Genomic DNA, 21,534 nt, shown 5'->3' on the forward strand with positions numbered 1-21,534 from the left:
CCATCCCCCTCCACATGTACCCCCCCTCCACATGTACCTAACCCCCCTCCACATGTACCCATCCCCCTCCACATGTACCTAACCCCCTCCCTCCACATGTACCCACCCCCCTCCACATGTACCCATCCCCCTCCCTCCACATGTGCCCATCCCCCTCCCTCCACATGTACCCATCCCCCTCCCTCCACATGTACCCATCCCCCTCCCTCCACATGTACCCATCCCCCTCCCTCCACATGTACCCATCCTCCCCTCCACATGTACCCATCCCCCTCCCTCCACATGTACCCATCCCCCTCCCTCCACATGTACCCATCCTCCCCTCCACATGTACCCATCCACAGGAGGATCAGGTGAACCAGGACCAGCACCGCCGCCATCCCCCGGTCGCACCGACCGTTCCCATGGCAACCAATAAACGGCCAATCAGCGCCCACCATTATCTCCCCCGCACCACCCCCGTGTCCGTCTCCGTCAATCAGATCGCGCCGATTGCCTCGTGATCACGTGGGCCACTGCCAATCAGAGGGCTTCCGCTGCCTCCCTCACACACCCACGTGGGACTGGACTAATCAAACGGCTGGTCTGGGGGGGCGCGTGACCTCCCGCCGTCTCACCAGCTTGTGGTTACGGTTGGAAGGGCGCCTTCGGAGTGTTGTCAGTAACCGTCAGTAGGAGCGCGAGCGTGGAGGACACGTGACTCCACCCCTACCCCCCCCCCCCCCAAACACCAACAACCCTAACATCTACACCCAACCCTTAACCTGTACACCCTTAACCTTTAACACAACCCTGAACCTCTAAACCATACCCTTAAGCTCTAACATAACCCTTAACATCTACACCTAACCCTTAACCTCTAACACAACCCCTAACCTCTAACCCATACCACTGACACCTAAACCCCACCCTTAACACCTAAACCCCACCCTCAACACCTAACCCCCACCCTTAATACCTAAACCCCACCCTTAACACCTAAACACCACCCTCAACACCTAAACCCCACCCTCAACACCTAACCCCCACCCTTAACACCTAAACCCCACCCTTAACACCTAAACCCCACCCTCAACACCTAAACCCCACCCTTAACACCTAAACTCCACCCTTAACACCTAAACCCCACCCTCAAAACCTAAACCCCACCCTTAACACCTAAACTCCACCCTCAAAACCTAAACCCCACCCTCAACACCTAAACCCCACCCTCAACACCTAAACCCCACCCTCAACATCTACACCCCACCCTCAACACCTAAACCCAACCGTCAACATCTACACCCCACCCTCAACACCTAAACCCCACCCTCAACATCTACACCCCACCCTCAACACCTAAACCCCACCCTCAACACCTAAACCCCACCCTCAACATCTACACCCCACCCTCAACACCTAAACCCCACCCTCAAAACCTAAACCCCACCCTTAACACCTAAACCCCACCCTCAACATCTACACCCCACCCTCAACACCTAAACCCAACCGTCAACATCTACACCCCACCCTCAACACCTAAACCCCACCCTCAACATCTACACCCCACCCTCAACACCTAAACCCCACCCTCAACACCTAAACCCCACCCTCAACATCTACACCCCACCCTCAACATCTACACCCCAGCCTCAACACCTAAACCCCACCCTCAACATCTACACCCCACCCTCAACATCTAAACCCCACCCTTAAAACCTAAACCCCACCCTCAACACCTAAACCCCACCCTCAACATCTCAACCCCACCCTCAACATCTCAACCCCACCCTCAACATCTCAGCCACACTCCTGATATCTAAACCCCACCCTTAACACCTAAACCCCATCTTTAATACATAAACCCCACCCTTAACATCTAAACCCCATCTTTAATACATAAACCCCACCCTTAACATCTAAACCCCATCTTTAATACATAAACCCCACCCTTAACCTCAAAACCCCACCCTCAACATGGAAACCCCACCCTTAATACTTAAACCTTTAACTCCAACAACGATCGTAACCCCCAACCTAAATCTGTCAACCTAACCCTAACCCCCAACCCAATAACCAAGCTGTCACCTCCAACCCAAACCTTCTTGCGCCGTCATCCCAGCCCTTAACCCAACCCTGAAATCTCAACCCAAAACCTAAACCCTTAACTCCAACAGCAACTGTAACACCCAACCCAAACCCCTGAAACCCAACTCAAACCTCTCAATCCAACCCAACCCCTTAATCCCAACTCAAACCTCCCAACCCAACACCCAACCCAACCCCTTAAACCCAACTCAAACCTCCCAACCCAACCCAACCGCTTAAACCCAACTCAAACCTCCCAACCCAACATCCAACCCAACCCCTTAATCCCAACTCAAACCTCCCATCCCAACATCCAACCCAACCCCTTAATCCCAACTCAAACCTCTCAATCCAACCCAACCCAACCGCTTAAACCCAACTCAAACCTCCCAACCCAACATCCAACCCAACCGCTTAAACCCAACTCAAACCTCCCAACCCAACATCCAAACCAACCCCTTAAACCCAACTCAAACCTCCCAACCCAACATTCAACCCAACCGCTTAATCCCAACTCAAACCTCCCAACCCAACATCCAACCCAACCCCTGAAACCCAACTCAAACCTCCCAATCCAACCGAACCGCTTAAACCCAACTCAAACCTCCCAACCCAACATCCAACCCAACCCCTTAATCCCAACTCAAACCTCCCATCCCAACATCCAACCCAACCCCTTAATCCCAACTCAAACCTCTCAATCCAACCCAACCCAACCGCTTAAACCCAACTCAAACCTCCCAACCCAACATCCAACCCAACCGCTTAAACCCAACTCAAACCTCCCAACCCAACATCCAAACCAACCCCTTAAACCCAACTCAAACCTCCCAACCCAACATTCAACCCAACCGCTTAATCCCAACTCAAACCTCCCAACCCAACATCCAACCCAACCCCTGAAACCCAACTCAAACCTCCCAATCCAACCGAACCGCTTAAACCCAACTCAAACCTCCCAACCCAACATCCAACCCAACCCCTTAATCCCAACTCAAACCTCCCATCCCAACATCCAACCCAACCCCTTAATCCCAACTCAAACCTCTCAATCCAACCCAACCCAACCGCTTAAACCCAACTCAAACCTCCCAACCCAACATCCAACCCAACCGCTTAAACCCAACTCAAACCTCCCAACCCAACATCCAAACCAACCCCTTAAACCCAACTCAAACCTCCCAACCCAACATTCAACCCAACCGCTTAATCCCAACTCAAACCTCCCAACCCAACATCCAACCCAACCCCTGAAACCCAACTCAAACCTCCCAATCCAACCGAACCGCTTAAACCCAACTCAAACCTCCCAACCCAACATCCAACCCAACCCCTTAAACCCAACTCAAACCTCCCAACCCAACATCCAACCCAACCGCTTAAACCCAACTCAAACCTCCCAACCCAACATCCAACCCAACCGCTTAAACCCAAATCAAACCTCCCAACCCAACATCCAACCCAACCGCTTAATCCCAACTCAAACCTCCCAACCCAACATCCAACCCAACCGCTTAAACCCAACTCAAACCTCCCAACCCAACATCCAACCCAACCCCTTAAACCCAACTCAAACCTCCCAACCCAACATCCAACCCAACCCCTTAATCCCAACTCAAACCTCCCAACCCAACATCCAACCCAACCCCTTAACCTGAACACCAACAACCTGTCAATACCAACAACACCCCTAAACAATATGAGAAAGGGCCTGTTCCAAGTGCACCATCACCCGCACAAGAGCAGTGGGAAAGACCTCATCCTGAGTGAGACACAGTCTGAGTGAGAGTATTTGGGAATTTGGTGCAAAGTGGGAATTCGGTGCAGAGGGGAAAGAAATGCTCCTTTGCTTTTTGCTTTATAACTTTTCACCCTTCAGCAATCGGGCTTGCCTTACTGGAGCAATAATAGAGTATTTGGTCAGTATTTCAGCTGCTGTGAGGCACGGGAACCCTGTCAGCCCTGAAGTCACAACAAACCGGTAAGTTGATTGGCCAGTTTTGAATCCCCGATAAGGGGAACGGATAGACAATTGTCGAAATTAAAGAACAAGGTTCATTTCAATACGATTACAATACTCCTCCACTCCCCTAAGGGTCTGACCGACAGCTAGGCCGGGGTTTTATACAGCTGGGCCTCTCCTTGTAAAACGGAAACACTGCCCCGTGAAAGGGGATGCCCTGCCTGCCTTGAAGAGGAAGTTCATATTCCAGGGAGGTTCTGGAAAATTGTATGGTCCTAATCCCGGGACCTCCATTTGGTTTATAACACTCCTCCCCCCCCCCCCCCCCCCAAAGTCTGGAGCAGCATCCATATCGACCGCTTTGCCTGTGGGCTGCCTTCAGGCGTATTTCAGACTGGAGAGTGGCGTTTATGTGACGAGTGTCTGGCCGGTGACGGAAACGCTGACATGGCCACGAGAGCCGGCACGGACACCTCCGGAGGTGGCAGAATATCCATCGCGGTTTCCAAGTCGGAGCTCGGCGGCTCTTCATCTGGCATCTCGGTGTCCTCAAATATTACCGCTGAATCCTCGACAACCAGCGAAGCCGGGTGCGTTGCCGCTAACGGGTGGCCGGGGCAGCGGTGAAGACGGCAGAGCCGGGATCTCTGAATCAACGGCCGGTACAGCAGGAGTATCCAGCACGTGGCTTCAGAGATGGTCCACCGTGGTGATTAAACCCGCGGTCTGTGCCCTCTATGCTAACCTCCTGCGTCTCTGTAGCGTAGGTCTTTAGATCCTGCGGTACAGCCCTGTGCTGAGCCCAAAATTGCATCACGTGGTAGACATGGGATGGCTGAGGGTCAGTCTGGGTCCACCCATGGATGTGGGAAGCCACGAATGGAAGTGAGTCCATAAAATGGAGAGTGACAATGACTTCTCCGGCCACCTCTGGTGTAGGTGGCCTGGTCAGCAGGGGCAGAACACTGAACGCGTTGTGTGGAGAATCTTGGTCCCGGAGTGGTGTTCCAACACTTAGTCGTATGCTGGAAGCAGCAATGCAGATCGCTGGATGCGGGCGGAAGCAATGGGGGGGGGAGGAAATCGCTAGATCTTCCTTGAGCCCAAGGTGGGGCTTACAGTCCGTGAGAATGGTAAAACTATGCCTGTAGATATATTGATGGAATTTCTTGACCCAGAATAGGACAGCCAAACCTCCTTCTCGATCTGGGCATATCGCTTCTCTGCATCGGCTAATGTTCTTGAGGCAAAGATGGGACGTTCAGATCCATCGTCCATTACATGGACCAGCACGGCCCTGAAACCATACGGAGAAGCATTGCAGGTCAACAGGATTGGCCTGAATGGGTCGAAGCGAGTTAGCAATCTTGATGAGGATAGTTGTTGTTTATCCTCGACGAAAGACGCTTGCTGCTCTCGGCCCCACTCCCAGTGTTGCCCCTTCAGCAGACGGTGGAGGGGGGCTAAAGTGGTGGCCAGGTTTGGCAGCAACTTACTCTAGTGGTTTACCAATCCCAGGAATGAACGGAGTTCCTTCAGGTCACCTGGTACAGAAGCCTGCCGAAATGCTTGTACCTTCTCTTCCATCGGGTGCAAGCCATGACCAAGGTATGTTATTTCGCCGACATTGAATACACATTTCACCCGCCAGAGGCGGATGCCGGCATCCTCAAAACGGCCCAGCAACTCGGCCAGGCTTTGTAGGTGCTCCTGGTCGGACGTGCCCACCAGAACATTGTCGAGATAGACCGCCATGCAGGGTAGGCCTCACAGGTAGGCCACAAGGGGAAGGAGACACTCAGTGTAGCCTGTAGGCCCTCAAACAGTAGCTACACTATAGGACGGAGAATACATTAGGAGATAATGAGGCCATGTAAAAAAGGCAGTAGTTTAATCATGGATGACTTTAATCTTCATGTAAATTGTGAAAATCAAATTCGTAGTGGTAGCCATGAGGAAGAATTCATGGCATGTGTTTTGGGACAGTTTCCTCGAACAATGTGCGTGGATCCAACCAGTGATCAGGCTATTTTGGATGTTAATGTTTAATGAGCACAGTAAGAAGTTTTACAACACCAGGTTAAAGTCCAACAGGTTTGTTTCAAACACGAGCTTTCGGAGCACTGCTCCTTCCTCAGGTGAATGAAGAGGTATGTTCCAGAAACATATATCTAGACAAATTCAAAGATGCCAGACAATGCTTTGAATGTGAGCATTTGCAGGTAATTAAGTCTTTACAGATCCAGAGATAGGGGTAACCCCAGGTTAAAGAGGTGTGAATTGTCTCAAGCCAGGACAGTTGGTAGGATTTTGCAAGCCCAGGCCAGATGGTGGGGGGTGAATGTAATGTGACAATTGGCAGAGGATTGGACCACTGCCAATGTCATGTCCTGATTCAAAAAGGGAGGGAGACAGAAATAGGTGACTATAGCCCAACTTAACACCTCTCATTGGGAAAATTTTAGAGTCCACATCACATTTAATAATATATAAAAATATATGTTTAAAGGGTGGTGGTGGTGTAGTGATATTACCTCTAACCAGTAATCCAGAGACCCAGGGTAATGCTCTGGGAACCTGTGTTCAAATTGCACCACAGCATAAGAAAAATCTGGAATTAATTTGGCGATAACGCTGCAAATGTAGCGGCAATTAGGTCTGGGTAATAAATAATCCCCATCCCTGACAGTAATCCTAATTCTTGACAATAATCCATGACCCTGACCATAACCCCAAAACCCCGATGGTAATCCTGAAAAGCCTGGCTGTAATTTCAAACTCTGACTCTGGGCCCGAAACCCAAACACTTGACACCAAACACTCACCACAAAATCTGAGCATAAATCCTGACCCCCCAAACCCTAATCACAAATGGTGATTCAAGTGCATGATCCATCTCGGTCTCCTCCAGGGATCCCCAGCATCGCAGATGTCAGTCTTCAGCCAATTCGATTCACTCCATGGGATGTCAAGAAATGGCTGGAGGCACTGGATACTGCCAAGACGAAGGGCCCTGGCAATACCCCGGCAATAGCACTGAAGACTTGTGCTCCAGAACCTGCAGCACCCCAAGCCAAGTTGTTCCAGTACAGTTACAATACTGGTATCTACTTGGCAAAGTGGAAAATTGCCCAGGTACGTCCTGCGCACAAATAGCAGGACAAATCCAACCCAGCCAATTACCGTCCTATCAGTCTGCTCTCAATCATCATCAACAGCGCTATCAAGCTGCACTTACTTTGCAATAATCTGCTCAAAGACTCTCAGTTTGCGATCGCCAGGATCACTCAGCCCCTCACCTCATTACAGTCTTGGTTCAAACATGGACAAAATAGCTGAACTTCAGAGGTGACGTGAAAGTAACTGCCCTCGACATCAAGGCAACATTTGATCGAGAATGTCATCAAGGAGCCCTAGTGTCACGACACCTTGGGCTAGTGCATGGTCAATTCCATCCCCATTTGACCTGGAGTCCCAATACCAATGAATTAACCAATAGTTCTTTGAAATTAATCTGAGGTCTTTGACCCTTTGCTACCCAATAATTACAGTCACCAGGTTTGTAAATGTAAACACAATTACTGTTTATTTGTAGCAAGCACTAGAATGAAATATACAGCAAATACGACTGGTTAACTAGTATCTAATTGCCAATCCCCACTTTAACTCACCCCCCCCCCCCAGACACACACACACACACAAGACAGACAATCACAGAGGGGTGGAAAGGGGTAAAAATCGTAAATAAAAGGAAAGAGAGACTTTGTTGCAGACGGTGGCTTTTAGCACACCTTCCTTTACAGAAAACTTACAGGTTAAAGTCTCTGCAGCTTCTAATGGTCTTCTCTGCAGATTCATTCACTCAGGTTCTCTGCAGTTTCAAGAAGACAGTTCTCGCAGCTTTCTTGGAGAGAGATCATAGAGTCCCTACAGTGCAGAAGGAGGCCATTTGGCCCATCTTGTTTACACTGACTCTCCGAAAGAGCGCGCTAGCTTGGCCCATGCCCCAACTTTTTCCCGTAACTTCATCTAACCTTTTGGACACCAAGGAGCAATTTAGCATGGCCAACCTGCACATCTTTAGACGGTGGGAGGAAACCGGAGCACCCGGAGGAAACTCACACAGACACGTGCAAACTCCACACAGTCACCCAAGACCAAATAGCAGGTTGTAGTCTTTGTTTTGCAGCATTTCTCTGAAAGTTTAGAAATACAGCACTCAGAGCAGTCTTTCTGGAAAGAGAGAGTTACTCAGCTCTTGCCTCTGTTCCGCCAGGATAAAAACTGAAATTCCCTGGGACTCTGAACGGTATTCCACTGCGATAGGATCCAATCACCATATGTTACCGGGCACAGTACAGCCTTTTGGGCCAATTCATTGGCCACCAGCCAATCAACCCATCTCTCTCTGTGTTGCCGACACGTCTAGTCTCCTGTTCATACTAACACAGACTAGCAAAGGGATCTTTCCTGTAACTTCTGGATTCTGATGCTTTCTTTAAAGACCCATGTCCATTAATCCTGCTTGACTTAAAGATACATGTCCATTAATCGTCCATGGATCAAAATGGCCATGATTGGTGGATTGGCCATGATAAATTGCCCTTAGAGTCCAAAATTGCCCTTAGTGTTGGGTGGGGTTACTGGGTTATGGGGTTATGGGGCTAGGGTGGAGTTGTTGACCTTGGGTAGGGTGCTCTTTCCAAGAGCCGGTGCAGACTCGATGGGCTGAATGGCCTCCTTCTGCACTGTAAATTCTATGAAAATAATAACAGCAAAATAAATGAAAATGGAAATAGGGGAATAAACTTATTAGCCCAGTTTTCTAGGGCAGCACGGTAGCATAGTGGTTAGCTCAGTTGCTTCACAGCTCTAGGTTCCCAGGTTCGATTCCCGGCTGGGTAACTGTGCGGACTCTGCACGTTCTCCCCGTGTCTGCGTGGGTTTCCACCGGGTGCTCCGGTTTCCTCCCACAGTCCAAAGATGTGCAGGTTAGGTGGACTGGCCATGCTAAATTGCCCTTAGTGTCCAAAACATGTTAAGTGGGGCTTACTGGGAAACAGGGATAGGGTAGATAGGTGGGCTTCAGTAGGGTGCTCTTTGTAAGGGCTGACGCAGACTCGATGGGCCGAATGGCCTCCTTCTGCACTGTAAATTCTGATTCTTACACTAGAAAAACTGAAGTCAATGGAAACTGGGGGAAACTCTCCACTGGTTGGAGTCTTACCTAGCGCAAAGGAAGATGGTTGTGATTGTTGGAGGTCGGTCAGCTCAGTCCTGGAACATCATTGCAGGAGTTCCTCAGGGTAGTATCCTAGGCCCAACCATCTTCAGCTGCTTCATCAATGACCTTCCTTCCGACATAAGGTCAGATGTGGGGATGTTTGCTGATGACTGCACAATGTTCAGCACCATTCGTGACTCCTCAGACACTGAACCAATTAATGTACAAATGCAGTAAGAATGAAAGAATATTCAGGCTTGGACTGACAAGTGGCAAGTAGCATTTGTGCCACAGAAGTGCCATGCAATGACCATCTCCAATAAGAGAGAATCTAATCATCGCTTCAAGATTCAACGGTATTATCATAATTGAATCCCTACTGGCAACATGCTGGGGGGTTCCCATTGATCAGAAACTGACTGGACTAGCCATATAAATACTGTGGGTACGAGAGCAGGTGAGAGGTTAGGAATCCTGCGGCGAGTAACTCACCTCCTGACTCCGTAAAGCCTGTGCGCCATCCACAGATTTTGCATTTGGGATTAAGTACAAGGAATATTTTGTAGAATTATGTACTTAGTTACCTGTTGTATTTACTGCATATAATGTACGGGTAAAATATAATGTTGGATGCAGTACTATGCAGTTTGTATTTTATAGAGGTCAAATAAATTAGCAAAGTCAGGAGTGTAATGGAATACTCTCCACTTGCCTGGATGAGTGCAGTCTCAGCAACATTGAAGAAGCTCAACATCACCCAGGACAAGGCACCCACTTGATTGCTCCTCCTTCCACAAACATTCACTCCCTCTACTGACGCACAGTAGCAGCACAGTAGCATAGTGGTTAGCATAAATGCTTCACAGCTCCAGGGTCCCAGGTTCGATTCCCGGCTGGGTCACTGTCTGTGCGGAGTCTGCACGTCCTCCCCGTGTGTGCATGGGTTTCCTCTGGGTGCTCTGGTTTCTTCCCACAGTCCAAAGATGTGCGGCTTAGGTGGATTGGCCATGCTAAATTGACCGTAGTGTCCTAAAAAGTAAGGTTAAGGGGGGGGGGGGGGGGGGGTTGGGTTACGGGTATAGGGTGGATACGTGGGTTTGAGTAGGGTGATCATGGCTCGGCACAACATTGAGGGCCGAAGGGCCTGTTCTGTGCTGTACTGTTCTATGTTCTATGTGTGTTCCATCTGCAGGATGCACTGCAGGAACTCGCCAAGGCTCCTTGGGCAGCACTTTCTAAGCCCACAACCACTGCCATTTCGAAGGACAAGGGCAGCAGATACATGGGAATCCCAGCACTTGTAGGTTCCCCTCCAAGTCATTCACATTCCTGACTTGGAAAAACATCACCATTCTTTCACTGTCACTGGATCAAAATCCTGGAACTCCCTTCCCTCCCTTACATCACAGTGGATGTACCTACACCACATGGACTGCAGCAGTTCAAGAAGGCAGCTCACTACAACCTTCTCAAGGGCAATTAGGGATGGGCAACAAATGCTGATCTAACCAGTTAAGGCCACATCCCGTAAAAATGAATTAAATAAAAAATCCTGACTCCACAGCCCGAGGCCATTGATTCAGATCCACTCACTGTTACTGAAAAGCTTTGGTCTTGATGTCACCCATCCGGCTCTTCTAACTTTGGTGGCACTTCCTCACATAGTTTCATGTGTTACCATGCACCTCTTTTTTTGCTGCGCTCTTGTCCATAGATTCAACAACACAGAAAAAACTCACTTGTGTTCGGATTATTCTCACCCTCAAAAGAAAATAGGTTAGCGACGGTGAAATGACCAAAAGGTAATCATATTTATTAATGTTTTTACACAAAACGTAAGAATAATCACAATTAATTCACATTACAAATAGCTCAGATCTCACATGGCATTGTACTGGTTATTGTGATGATGTATTGTTACACAAATACAGGAGACTGACACCTTGCAATATATTAGAACATAAGAACTAGGAGCAGGAGTAGGCCATCTGGCCCCTCGAGCCTGCTCCGCCATTCAATTAGATCATGGCTGATCTTTTGTGGACTCAGCTCCACTTTCCGGCCCGAACACCATAACCCTTAATCCCTTTATTCTTCAAAAAACTATCTATCTTTACCTTAAAAACATGTCATGAAGGAGCCTCAACTGCTTCACTGGGCAAGGAATTCCATAGATTCACAACCCTTTGGGTGAAGAAGTTCCTCCTAAACCCAGTCCTAAATCTACTTCCCCTTATTTTGAGGCTATGCCCCCTAGTTCTGCTGTCACCCACCAGTGGAAACAACCTGCCCGCATCTATCCTATCTATTCCCTTCATAATTTTAAATGTTTCTATAAGATCCCCCCTCATCCTTCTAAATTCCAACGAGTACAGTCCCAGTCTACTCAACCTCTCCTCATAATCCAACCCCTTCAGCTCTGGGATTAAGCTAGTGAATCTCCTCTGCACACCCTCCAGCGCCAGTACGTCCTTTCTCAAGTAAGGAGACCAAAACTGAACACAATACTCCAGGTGTGGCCGCACTAACACCTTATACAATTGCAACATAACCTCCCTAGTCTTAAACTCCATCCCTCTAGCAATGAAGGACAAAATTCCATTTGCCTTCTTAATCACCTGTTGCACTTGTAAACCAACCTTCTGTGACTCATGCACTAGCACACCCAAGTCTCTCTGAACAGCGGCATGCTTTAATATTTTATCGTTTAAATAATAATCCCGTTTGCTGTTATTCCTACCAAAATGGATAACCTCACATTTGTCAACATTGTATTCCATCTGCCAGACCCGAGCCCATTCACTTAACCTATCCAAATCCCTCTGCAGACTTCCAGTATCCTCTGCACTTTTCGCTTTACCACTCATCTTAGTGTCATCTGCAAACTTGGACACATTGCCCTTGGTCCCCAACTCCAAATCATCAATGTAAATTGTGAACAATTGTGGGGCCCAACACGGATCCCTGAGGGACACCACTAGCTACTGATTGCCAACCAGAGAAACACCCATTTATCCCAACTGTTTGCTTTCTATTAATTAACCAATCCTCTATCCATGCTACTACTTTACCCTTAATGCCATGGATCTTTATCTTATGCAGCAACCTTTTGTGTGGCACCTTGTCAAAGGCTTTCTGGAAATCCAGATATACCACATCCATCGGCTCCCCGTTATCTACTGCACTGGTAATGTCCTCAAAAATTCCACTAAATTAGTTAGGCACGACCTGCCTTTAACGAACCCATGCTGCGTCTGCCCAATGGGACAATTTCTATCCAGATGCCTCGCAATTTCTTCCTTGATGATAGATTCCAGCATCTTCCCTATTACCGAAGTTAAACTCACTGGCCTATAATTTCCTGCTTTCTGCCTACCTCCTTTTTTAAACAGTGGCGTCACGTTTGCTAATTTCCAATCCACCGGGACCACCCCAGAGTCTAGTGAATTTCGGTAAATTATCACTAGTGCATCTGCAATTTCCCTAGCCATCTCTTTTGGCACTCTGGGATGCATTCCATCAGGGCCAGGAGACTTGTCTACCTTTAGCCTATTCTATGTGTTATGGAGAGATCTCCCATGCCATTACTCCTGGTTATTGTAATGTGAATGAATAAAAGGAACTTTACAGCATGTAATGTATTCTAAGTATTGTTGACAGATTTTCAGTGGCATTGCTCCCGATTGCTGTGATGTTAGCAAGGGAAAGGAGCCTTACAGTGCAATATGTTCTAAGTGTTATTGACGGATAACTCATGGTATTACACCTGGTTAACATGATATTCTGATCTCTACAGCAGCAGGTTGCTCAAGGCACTGGATTGGAGTTAATTTTGGCCTTTAAGGGCAGCACGGTGGCCTAGTGGTTAGCACAGCTGCCTCATGGCGCTGAGGTCCCAGGTTCGATCCCGGCTCTGGGTCACCGTGTGGAGTTTGCACATTCTCCCCGTGTCTGCGTGGGTTTCGCCCTCACAACCCAAAAATGTGCAGAGTAGGTGGATTGGCCACGCTAAATTGCCCCTTAATTGGAAAAAATAATTGGGTAATCTAAATTTCTAAAAAATAAAAAAATAAAACATTTTGGCCTTTAAAAATACAGATCAGAATCGCACAATTTAACAAAATGTCACATAAAATTTCTTGTATTGCTTGATACATAAATATTAATTTTGCTTTCTTCGAGAATTGTCCTCATCGTTTAAATAATGGATGGTGATATATCTGCAAATGAATCCCATTTGTTAGTTTTACACAAAATCACGTATCAGCAGTAATGAATTCACGTTAAAAATAAAAGCACTCCATGCAGTTCTAGGATTCTCACTCCCTGGAAATGAGGAGTGATCCTCAATCTTGATCATTAATGAAAAGTAGTTGAGATTTTCTTTGTAATACTGATTGACCCCATGTTAAACATAAATAAGTGGGCAGCCCGGTAGCACAGTGGATAGCACTGTGGCTTCACAGCGCCAGGGTCCCAGGTTCGATTCCCCACTGGGTCACTGTCTGTGCGGAGTCTGCACGTTCTCCCCGTGTTTGCGTGGGTTTCCTCCGGGTGCTCCGGTTTCCTCCCACAGTCTAAAGATGTGCAGGTTAGGTGGATTGGCCATGCTAAATTGCCCTTCGTGACCAAAAAGGTTAGGAGGGGTTATTGGGTTACGGGGATAGGGTGGAAGTGAGGGCTTAAGTGGGCCGGTGCAGACCCGATGGGCCGAATGGCCTCCTTCTGCACTGTATGTTCTAAGTGTTTAGGCATAGGTAATTGAAGTTGGCAGGACAGGTGGAGAGACAGTTAATAAAGCACATAGTGTTCTGGACTTTATTAACTGAGGCATTGAGTACAAGAGCAAGGAGGTTACGCTTAACTTACACATAATAATAATAATCGCTTATTGTCACGAGTAGGCTTCAGTGAAGTTACTGTGAAAAGCCCCGAGTCGTCACATTCCAATGCCTGTTCGGGGAGGCTGGTACGGGAATTGAACCCGCGCTGCCGGTCTTGTTCTGCATTACAAGCCAGCTGTTTAGCCCACTGTGCTAAACAAGCCCCTCTAGTTAGTCAAGACACTAGTTAGACCTCAGCTGGAATATTGTGGACAGTTCTGGGTGCAGCACCAGAGGGAAGAGGTGAATGCATTGGAGAGAGTGCAGAAGAGGTTGACAAGAATGGTTCCAGGGATGAGGAACTTGAGTTATGAGGATAGATTGGTGAGGTTGGGACTGTTCTCCTTGGAGAGAAGAAGGCCAAGAGGAGATTTTATAGAAATGTTCAAAATGGTGAGTGGGCTGGACAGAGTAGAGAGGGAGAAACTGCTCCCGCTCGAAATATGATCACGAACAAGAGGTCAAAGATTTGAAATGATTTGCAGAAGAAGCAAACGTGATGTGAGAATTTATTTTCACACAATGAATGATTCTGGTCTGGAATGCACTGCCTGAAAGTGTGGTGGAAGCAGGTCCAATCAAGGCATTCAAGATGATTACTTAAATATTCAGGGGTCTGGAGAAAAAGCAGGAGAATGGCATTACGACCCTCTCGGAGACCACGGACTATGTTCCATCCGGTTCTCTTTAATTACCTCTGAATATGAACTCCCCCAGTAATTCGGGGCAGGGTTCTCCATTAACAAGGGGGAACCTCACTGTATAAAAACCCTGGTGCAGGTCAAGCAGGGTGGCTCTTCAGCTAGAGGAGTTGTTAGTAGTTGATAGAAATCTACTTTACAAAGTACAGATCCATCAGTAGTGTACTTTGCGTAAACCTAATTAAATCAGTAGTTCATTTTATCCCACCAAACGTTCCTACATCGCTTTGGTTGGATTCCGCAGTCATGATGCTCGTTTTGGAGAGCTGATCATTTTGGAGAGCTGGTGTAGACATGATGGGCTGAATGGCCTCCTGCACCATAACAGTGCTGTGATTCTGTGGGTAATAAGCTCCGGCTAAGAGAATCATTTATTTCCAGTGATGTGGTGACCTTGGCGACCTACTGTTCCCCGGACTTGGAATACCTGACCGTGAAGTAGCGCCCATACTATCTTCCACATGAGTTTACTTCAGCCATTATCACAGCGGTCTACATCCCACCCCAAGCCAAAGTGAGGAAGGTGCTGGACTAACTGTACACAGTTATAAACAACTACGAAACAGAACACCCGGAGGCCTTGTTCATCGTGGCTGGGGACTTCAACAAGGACAACCTCAAGAGTGTACTGCCAAAATTCCACCAGCACATCTCCTGTCCCACCAGGGGCGACAACACTCTTGACCACTGCTACTCAAAAGTCAAGGGCGCCTACCGTTCCATCCCCCGACCGCACTTTGGGAAATCAGACCATAAGACTGTGCTCCTTCTCCCAGCATACAAGCAGAAACCCAAGCGGGAGAATCCAGCTAAGAAGGTTGTGCAGTGCTGGTCCGAGGAGACAGAAGAGCTCCTACGTGACTGCTTAGAGACAGTGGACTGGTCCATATTTAAGAACTCGGCGGCCAGTTTAAACGAGTATGTCACCACCGTCACAGATTTAATCAGCAAATGTGTGGAAACTGCGTGCCAAAGAAAGCAGTACGTACGTTTCCCAACCGGAAACCATGGCTCAGCCGCGAGATTGACTCCCTACTGAAGGACAGGTCTGAGGCGTTCAAGTAAGACGACCCTGACCTATACAAGAAATCCAGGTACGACCTCCGCAAAGCCATCCGAGATTCCAAGAGAGAATATCAAACCAAGACAGACTCTCGGTGGTTGTGGCAAGGCCTAAACAACATAACGGGCTACAAAGCGAAGCTGAGCAGTATCATAGAAAGCATCCTATTGGGCTGCATCACAGCCTGGTATGGCAACTGCTCGGCCCAGGACCTTAAGAAACTTCAGAGAGTCGTGAACACAGCCCAGCCCATCACACAAACCTGCCTCCCATCCATTGACCCCATCTACGCGTCCCGCTGCCTGGGGAAAGCGGGCAGCATAATCAAACACCCCTCCCACCCGGCTTACTCACTCTTTCAACTTCTCCCATCGAGCAGGAGATACAAAAGTCTGAGAACACGCACGAACAGACTCAAAAACAGCTTCTTCCCCGCTGTTACCAGACTCCTAAACGACTCTTATGGTCTGACTGGGGATAGGGTGGAGCTGTGGACCTTGGGTAGGGTGCTCTTTCCAAGAGCTGGTGCAGACTCGATGGGCCGAATGGCCTCCTTCTGCACTGTAAATTCTATGAAACACTGCACCCCTGTATGCTTCACCTGATTCCAGTGTTTATGTAGTTACATTGTGTACCTTGTGTTGCCCTATTCTGTATTTTCTTTTATTTCCTTTTCTTTTGATTACTGAATGGTCTGTTTGAGCTGCTCGCAGAAAAATGCTTTTCACTGTACCTTGGTACACGTGACAGTAACAAATCCAATCCAATCCAATCCAACTGTGTGGCAGAGAAATGTCTAAAGCAGACACATGCAATAATCTCATTCACTGTGCACAATCAGTGAAAATTCAGCTGAAGATTCCACTCCCAACAACTCTCCAAAAATCACCACAGAATCTTCCGAGTCATTGACATGTAACCCAGGGATAAGCAGAGTGATGTTCTCCTGAAAAAGATGTATCCGTTTCTTATAATATGCAGGGCCGAGACTTCCGGTTGCGGCTATGCGGAGCTGAGTCACACGTTCGGCAGATCCCGCCAGGAACGGACTTTTGGGCTCTTTTTAGGGCCCCCAGCGGTACTTTTCCGACATTTCCCGACGTGGGAAGGAGTCAGCAACATTTCCCCGGCAGTATATGGCCTGGACCAGGAGTGGGGCGAGAAAGAAAGTGGTTGCAGCGCCAAAGCAGAAGCGAGGGAAGAAGCACAAGATGGCGGCGGGCGGAGACCAGGAGGCATGGAGGCAGTGCGCGCAGGAGCAGCAGGAGACTCTCCAGCGCTGCTTCAGGGAGCTTAAAGCGGAGCTGCTGGAGCCGTTGAAGGCTTCAATTGACAAGCTGCTGGAGACCCAGACGGCCCAGGGGGTGGCGATCCGAGAGATCCGACAAAAGGCCTCCGAAAGAGAAGACGAGACCTTAGGCCTCGCGGTGAAGGTGGAGATGCACGAGGCGCTCCATAAAAAATAGCAGGAGAGGTTCGAGGAGATGGAGAACCGGTCGAGGCTGAAAAATCTGCGGATCCTGAGCCTTCTGGAAGGGCTGGAGGGGTCAGATATGGGGGCCTGTGTAGCCATCATGTTAAAGGGAGGTTATGCTGGAACTGTATAAAATGTTGGTTAGGCCACAGCTAGAGTACTGTGTGCAGTTCAGGAATCTACATTATGGGAGGGATGTGATCGCCCTGGAAAGGGAGCAGAGGAGGTTTACCAGCATGTTGCCTGGGCCGGAGAGTGTTCGTTATGAAGAGAGATTGGATCGACTTGGATTGTTTTCCTTAGAGCAGAGGAGACTGAGAGGGGGGACATGATTGAGATGAATAAAATTATGAGGGGCATAGATAGAGTAGACAGGAAGAAACATTTACCCTTGCTGAAGGGATCAATGACCAGGGGGCATAGATTTAAGCTGAGGGGGAGGTTTAGAGGGGATGTGAGGGAAAGCCTTTCTACCCAGAGGGTGGTGGGAGTTTGGAACTCGCTGCCTTAAAGGGTGGTGGAGGCAGAGACCCTCATACCATTGAAGAAGTATTGAGATGTGCACTTACTATCCCTGGGCATACAGGCTATGGGCCAAGTGCTGGAAAATGGGACTAATATAGTTTGGTGGTTGTTTATGACCGGCGCAGACGCAATGGGCTGAAGGGCCATTTCTGTGCTGTATGATTCTGTGACTGGGTATTCCAGGTGTGAATGCTAGTGTTGTGATGCTCTGTGCGGGGCTCTGTTTTATTTACGTTGTGCTTAAACTACATTAATATGATGCAAAATTTTGGGGTGACAGTTTCCTGAGTGTATTCCGAAGGCGCGTAAACCCCTCCCCTTTTTGAAAGCTAATACTGTGGCAGGCATTGGGGGTGTGTGGAGTGCGGAGCTGGACGTTGTCTGTCGGCCAACCCTGTCCCTCTGTGGCTGAAAGTTACATTGTGCCGGTGAGACCTTGGGTAGATGGATCAGATGTCAAGATCTGCACCGTCCCCAGGCTCAACCGTGAGCGACTTTGCCCTTTATGTGTGCCCAGTGTAGCATCTGTATAATAGGTCGGCCTCTGGAGTAGCTGACAGAAAGGAGGAAGGACCCGGTAATGTGTAACCGGGCCCTATGTATGGGCCACTATAAAGCTGAATAAATGTCTAACTTGTGATCTCGCCGGCCTCCCCTTGTCATTATTGTGGTGCTGTTCCTAAAACTTATGTGAGCTTTTCCAGGACAACAGAGTAATGTGAGGACAGAAATGGAACAGGAGGATTAGATACAGAATAAAGCTTCCCTTGCGCAGTCCCCATCAAACACTTCCAGGACAGGTACAGCATGGGGTTAGATACAGGGTAAAGCTCCCTCTACACTGTCCCCATCAAACACTCCCAGGACAGGTACAGCACGGGGTTAGATACAGAGTAAAGCTCCCTCTACACTGTCCCCATCCAAAACACCCAAACAGGTACAGCATAGCCAGGAATACAGGGAGAGACTGAGGAGGAGACAAAGAGGTATTGGAGAGATTGGGGGTAATAGTGAGTTACAGGAGAGACTGAGAGGGTCACTCAGAGTTACAGGAGAGACTGAGAGGATCACTCAGAGTTACAGGAGAGACTGAGAGGATCACTCAGAGTTACAGGAGAGACTGAGAGGGTCACTCAGAGTTACAGGAGAGACTGAGAGGGTCACTCAGAGTTACAGGAGAGACTGAGAGGGTCACTCAGAGTTACAGGAGAGACTGAGAGGATCACTCAGAGTTACAGGAGAGACTGAGAGGGTCACTCAGAGTTACAGGAGAGACTGAGAGGATCACTCAAAGTTACAGGAGAGACTGAGAGGGTCACTCAGAGTTACAGGAGAGACTGAGAGGGTCACTCAGAGTTACAGGAGAGACTGAGAGGGTCACTCAGAGTTACAGGAGAGACTGAGAGGGTCACTCAGAGTTACAGGAGAGACTGAGAGGATCACTCAGAGTTACAGGAGAGACTGAGGGTGTGATAAAACACTGTTATACCTGTAGTAGGTGATGTAAGGTCGGACCTGTACTACACATTCGCCATTAGTCCCTGCCTGCTGGCTCCGCCCAGTAGCGTGTCCTCTATTCAGCAGCCATTTCGCCAGCTGCTGTGGGAGGCCACACATCTTACTGCAATAAAGCCACTGTTGTATCCAACCTTAGTGTTTGTACAATTGATCGTGCATCAATTTATTGCTCTATGATTTTCCAAAAGATGGACCTCCGAATCAAACTAGATCGCCTGCAGCTGGATCCGCACTCAAGCGACGCCAAAAAGGACTTTAATCACTGGCTAGCTTGCTTCGAGGCCTCTATCAACTCAGCAACCACCCCTCCGACGGAGGCTCAGAAGATACAGATCCTATACTCAAGGTTGAGCTCCAACGTGTTTCCGCTGATCCAGGATGCCCCAACCTACGCCGAAGCCATGGCACTCCTCAAAGAAAACTATGCACAGAAAACGAACACACTCGCCACTCGCTCTCAACTCCCTGGTGAGTCCATAGAAGACTTCTGGCGGGACCTAATCCCACTCGTCCGGGACTGTGACTGCCAGGCCATTTCAGCCACCGAACATACCAACCTTCTTATGCGCGATGCATTTGTAACGGGGATTGTGTCGGACCTCGTACACTAGACTGCTAGAACCTAGCTCGACCTAGCTGAGACTAAAAAGCTAGCACTCTCCATGACGGTCGCCTCACGTTATGCTCAGGCCTACCCCTCCCGCCGCGCGGCCCACCCCTCCTATCCCTCGTGGACCCCACAGACGGCCGCCCCAGCCGGGGCTTTACCCAGCCAGTATGCCTGCACCACACGCCAACCCGCGCACCCCGGTGGTCCCCAATGTTACTTCTGCAGCCAGCAGAAGCACCCCCGCCAACACTGCCCGGCCCGCATTGCCATTTTCAAGGCTTGCGGCAAAAAGGGGCACTTCGCCACGGTGTGCCAGGCCCGCGCAGTCGCCGCTATCGCCCCCTGACCTACACACAATGGGCGCCGCCATCTTCGTCCCGGACCAGGCGCGGCCTGTGGGCGCTGCCATCTTCACCTTCCGGGGCCGCGAGCGGCCAGAGGGCGCCGCCATCTTCCCCCCCTCAGTCCACGTGTGGCCCATGGGCACCACCACCTTGTCCAGCCCCCGCAACGTGCGGCCCATGGGCGCCACCATTTTGTCCCCCGCAGGATTTTCAGGCGCCGCCATCTTGTCTTCCCCACTGGGCATGGCACCGTCGGCATTCCCTGAACTAGGTCCCCCCCCCCCCCCCCACTTTCCATCTTCTGACGCCAGCGACGACCGACCACAGCTCACCTCAGTGACGATCGACCAGTCACGTCAGCATAACCTGGCCACCGCTTTGAACAGTCTGAGAATCAATGCCCATGTGACCTCTTGCCTGCTGGACTCCGGGAGCACCAAAAGCTTCATCCACCTGGATACGACAAGGCGCTGCTCCCTCGCGGTCCACCCCGCCAATCAAAGAATCTCCCTGGCCTCCGGATCCCATTCCATCGCGATCCGGGGGTTCTGCACGGTCACTCTCATGGTCTAGGGCATAGAATTCAGCGGCTTCCGCCTCTACGTCATTCCTAATCTCTGCGTTGAACTACGACTAGACCTGGACTTCCAGTGCAATCTCCAGAGCCTTACCCTCAAATTTGGCGGGCCCCTACCACCCCTCACTGTGTGCTGCCTCGCAACCCTAAAGTTCGACCCACCCTTCCTTTTTGTCAATCTAACTCCGGATTGCAAACCCGTCGCCACCAGGAGCAGACGGTACAGCACCCAGGACAAGACCTTCATCAGGTCCGAGGTCCAGCGGCTGCTACGGGGAGGCATCATCGAGGCCAGCAACAGCCCTTGGAGAGCCCAAGTGGTAGTGGTTAAAACTGGGGAGAAACACAGAATGGTCGTGGACTATCAGTACATTCAGCTTGATGCGTACCCCCTCCCATGCATATCTGATATGGTCAATCAGATCGCGCAGTACCAGGTCTTCTCAACGATAGACCTCAAATCCACCTACCACCAGCTCCCCATTCGTAAATCGGACCGTCCATACACTGCCTTCGAGGCGGACGGTTGTCTCTATCACTTCCTCAGGGTTCCCTTCGGCGTCACTAACAGGGTCTCGGTCTTCC

The 21,534-nt window shown here is 49.4% G+C and overlaps 1 protein-coding gene across 2 annotated transcripts in view; it reads left to right on the forward strand.

Moving 5' to 3' along the window:
• The first annotated feature begins 3,694 nt into the window (after positions 1–3,694).
• The window catches only part of LOC119967799 (signaling lymphocytic activation molecule-like), a 62,178-nt gene continuing 44,338 nt past the window's right edge, over positions 3,695–21,534 (forward strand). The window contains exon 1 of one of the 2 annotated variants that reach the window (XM_038800801.1): positions 3,695–4,048. The gene's annotated coding sequence lies outside the window, so the exon portion shown is untranslated. Of the gene's footprint in view, positions 4,049–10,977; positions 11,057–21,534 lie in introns of those variants that run through there. The other variant, XM_038800802.1, reaches the window with a different exon arrangement.

Source organism: Scyliorhinus canicula, chromosome 6 (genome assembly GCF_902713615.1).
Source record: "Scyliorhinus canicula chromosome 6, sScyCan1.1, whole genome shotgun sequence".
Lineage (NCBI taxonomy): Eukaryota > Metazoa > Chordata > Chondrichthyes > Carcharhiniformes > Scyliorhinidae > Scyliorhinus > Scyliorhinus canicula.